This window comes from Nelusetta ayraudi, unplaced genomic scaffold (assembly GCF_046127955.1).
Source record: "Nelusetta ayraudi isolate G7.1 ecotype Tasmania unplaced genomic scaffold, CSIRO-AGI_Nayr_v1 ptg000039l, whole genome shotgun sequence".
In the NCBI taxonomy this organism is placed as follows: Eukaryota; Metazoa; Chordata; class Actinopteri; order Tetraodontiformes; family Monacanthidae; genus Nelusetta; species Nelusetta ayraudi.
The window spans coordinates 2,477,501-2,482,166 of NW_027466089.1; positions in this window are offsets into that span (position 1 = coordinate 2,477,501).

A 4,666-nucleotide genomic window follows, 5' to 3' on the forward strand; every position below is an offset into this window, starting at 1 on the left:
TTTTCACCACATACCAAGCACAACGGAGTCGGTGCCGTTGCATCTCCGGTAAAAGTAAATCCAAATGAAAGATAGCTTTCATTGTATTGCCTCACGCCAGAAACTTTGCTCGACGTCACCGTCTTTGCCTCCACTCATACTAGGGCCTTCATCTGGGTCCGGATTTTGTCCAGGGTCCAGTTCAGAGTCAGCATTTTTCCTCTTCAAAAACTTATCCATCACTTTCAACCGTCGTCCCGCTATCCACAATCCACACACCTGTCGCTGCATCCATGCGTCACTAATTCGCTTGTCTCCAAGCGCAAGGCAATTAGCTACCTGCTGCTGCCACCTACTGGTATGGAAGAGTACTACATGATTACTCTGCCAGGCGCTAGACTGCACAGGCACACAAATGGGATAATTTCCCACGGCACACCTGACAATATCTCGCGGCACACAAACACTGGTTTACAGGAACGGGTGCGTATCAGAAAACGCTGGCAGTGTGTTTCCCGTGTCTTACTTCCGGTATAAAGTTCGCTTCAAAATTACAACAGAAATACTACCGAAAGATGCCAGTAGGTGGCAACGACGCTCTATAAATGCTTCTCTTAATGCAACAAATAAATGAAATGACTTTCATACTTACACCAACTGCTCTTAACCTATTTATTAAACAATTTAGACTTAAAGGCTTCTTTGTTGTTTCACCTTAACAGAACACTAATAATAATAATAATAATAATAATAATAATAATAATAATATTAAGAAATTGCCATTTACAAAACGTGCACATTTCTTTTAAACTTAAGTGTAGTTGTTTTCCATATCTATTGACGCAAATGACGTTAACCTTGCAATGAACGCAGCAACACTTGTACCTAATAACACTAATGATACAACAAATACACGTCAAAATGGTTGCAGTGAAAATGGATGCTTTTAATCATATCAGTATATAATATATAATATAATATAATATATAATATATCATATATTATACGATTGTATAAAGCGCTTTGAGACGCCTTTGGTTGTGATTTAGCGCTGTACAAATAAAAGTTTATTATTATCATTATTATTATTATTATTATTATATGTTTTGGCTCTTGCCAAGTAAAATTTCAGGAATTATTCTTTGTTTGTTTAGAATGTCGGACATGTATTCAGCGCTTTGTGATGAAGAGCTGGATGCCGTCATTGCAGAAATCCAACTCAGTCACCCAAACACAGGGTACAGAATGATGAGAGCATTCTGTACAAAATGTAGCTAAAAGTGCTTACATGGATGATTAAAAAAAGAATGGCGGTATATTTAAAAAAAGAAGGGGGGGTATTTAATAAATGAAATCATACCTTTTGTCAGCATTATCTGTGTTAACACGGATTTGTGCCTTTAATATTTTATGTAGTTTGTCTTTCTTTTTTTTTTGCTGTTGTTGTAGTTCAAAGAGTACGTGATTCCTTAAGAAGAGTGGACCCAATTGGGACTGAAGTGCGAGCCTTGGCCAATCGCACACTAAGACGGAGGCAGTATTCTGTTCCTGCACCAAATGCAATGTGGCACATAGATGGAAACCACAAATTAATACGGTATTTTTCAAAACTGTTTTTAAATACTTGAACAAATGAAACATTGAGATTTTCTACCCACTCCAAATCTTTTCATCTTTGTACCATACCTTTTTTGTGTCAAATAAGCTGTGCATGAACCTTTTTCAATTAGCTATCTGATGCCTTATATATTTTAGATTTCTCTTTCCATCTTCTCTCCCTTTTTTACCAAAAGCTGGAGATTTGTCATTCACGGTGGAATAGATGGCTTTAGCCGTTTAATTGTTTATCTGTCTGCTGCAATAAACAACCGAGCATCCACAGTGTTGGAAACAGGGGCGGTCCTAGAATTTTTTTCTTGGGGGGGCAAGCTCTGGGCACAGACGGGTGGCACACCGGAATGACATTTGTTTTGTTTTTTTTAAATGCCCTATGCCTTAGGTAATAATAAATGGTAGGCGGAGGTATGAATAATAGAACTATTTTATTTACCCAAATAATGCACAAAACAGTGTATCATCCAGCATTTAGTAATCTTATCTGACTGAGTAAAATGCTTTTTGTTTGTTTGAGTGGGTTGATCTGTGCTCCGGGAGAGTATACTGGTGTATCTAGTACTAGTAACCTAGTATTAGTTTCAGCAAGATAAACAAGTGTTTCATAGGTATCTATGTATCCTTGTTAACTTATAGAGATGGAAACCAACAACTGAGTTTAGTTATGAATGTTTGTTTTTTTTTAATTCATAACAGATACAAAGTGCATACACATGAAAAATCCCTTTGTGAGAATTATATTCAAGTTACCAAAGTTTGACTTATATTACAAGTACACAGTTTATATGTATTATTTACAAACAGGATTATGACAGCTGAATACGCTTGTTTTGGTGTTGACTACCTGCAGAATGCTGAATTGCAGATGATGGGCCCTCAACCTCATCATTGGGAAAAGTTCCTGGGAAAGGTTGTATAAATTACTCATAATGTCAATACAAGTATAACATCAACTCAACTTTTAATACTTATTCAAATGTTATCGATTTTAAAGACACCCTGCTTCCTTTCTTGACATTGTGGACATATCCTATTCACTTCATTTAAGCGTCTTATGTTATAGGCCACTTGTCTATCCATTAGCTCATAAAACAACAACCACACTTCCATTCAGCACCAATAAAGAGCATTAAAATAGACATAAAGTAATAAAACAGAATTTAATTAGATTAAATTAATATTGCCCATTCCACAGTCCAGAACAAAGCAGAGGTGGTGTGCGACTTTGAGTGTGACTGATTCAGGATGCAGTGACTGTAGTGATGGTGAGGTGAAGCCTCATGAGGCATTGAACCACTTGAGCCAACTGGTTCGAGAAACGGTTCATTTCACAAAGTTTCATGTGCACACGAAACCACCTACTGGCCAAATGTACAATCACAGGCAAGCTGTGTCTGAACCACGTGTGATGCATTGAATTTTTGTGTCTGTTATGTCTGTTGGGAATGACTATGAATTGCAAAAAATGAATGACCAAATAATTTCTGTACATAAATTATATATATATTTTTGGGTTTTTTTCTCACTTATTTATGATTATTTTATCGGTACTGATGCCAGTGGTTATGGGGATGCTCCAAACAAATTTTGTTGTTAACTTTGTTCAACAATGACAATAAATAAATAACTTGACTTGATAACTATGTGTATGATACATTTTTTGAATGTATTCTGTTTGTGCAATTTTTTTCTGAAAATGGCATGGGTGTAATCAGGCAGATGACAGTGAAAGTGATTGTGGGACTTGGAAAAGGGCATAGATCAGGGGTGCTCACACTTTTTCAACATGCAAGCTACTTTTAAAATGAGCAAGTCAAAAAGATCCACCTCCTATAAAACAGGAAAACATATTCATTCAGAAATATATTTGTAGTCTAATGATAAAGAAAGAAAGAGGATTAAATGGGTCAACATGTTCCCATGTGCATTTATGCTCATCATTGCACAGAAAACTCATGGTTTAAAATTGTTTAGGTTATATCTGCCTATGTTTGATTTTATCAATAAAAGTGTGTTTAAGTTAAGATGTTTTGCTGTATATTTTTGTGTTTTCCAGCGCATAGGTTGGGGATAATTGGTGTGTGTGTGTGTGTGTGTGTGTGTGTGTGTGTGTGTGTGTGTGTGTGTGTGTGTGTGTGTGTGTGTGTGTGTGTGTGTGTGTGTGTGTGTGTGTGTGTGTGTGTGTGTGTGTGTGTGTGTGAGTGATGCAGACGTTTTGCCAGCAGCATCTCCCAGCATCTTCGGCGCGTCTGTAGTGCGTGTGCACTTTGAAGCGCATTTTCCGAGCGAGGCGTCTCCATCAGTTTACGCCAGGATTGCAAGCTCACGCGACAACCCCGGTAGTTTTGCGTGTAAAACAACAGCGAAACTCTTTTTCCTGTCCCTGTCTGGTCTTTATTTGATCTGAATAGTGCCGAAGCCGATACGTCACATTTACCCTGGACACCCTTGTCCAGGGTGTCCCCTGCCTTCGCCCTAAGACAGCTGGGAGAGGCTCCAGCAGACCCCCGTGACCCTGAGTTCGGGACTAAGCGGGTATGGAAAATGAATGAATGAATGAATGTAAAGCACAGCACATATAAGAACAAAATCCAGCACATCGTACATTATGACCAAAATCAACCAGATCCACCGTGTTTTCTAATCCTGCCTGAACGATTCTACCTGCTGTAATTGACGCGGATCTCTCTCTCTCTCTCTCTCACACTCACTCCCTCTCTCCCTCTCTCTCTCCATGCGATAGACCCAAACTCCCTTCGCAATTGACCAGTAGATCGCGATGGACGTAATGGGCACCCCTAGCATAGATGCTTGTGTAAAATGGACATTGATGTACAGGACAGGGGGCTCCATCCTATCACCTCTCCTCTCCTCACTCTCTCCCTAAGCTCTCAAAACTATCTCCAAACTAAACGCTATCTAGTCTCAAACACTCCAAACTATAAACGCTATCAAAAATCTAGTAATCCAAACTCTCTCCAAATCTCAGTTGACTGCAACTCTCCTACAATAACCCCCATTTTGAATGGAGCCTGAGGGGTCTATATAAACCGTTAAAATATGAATTGCAGAT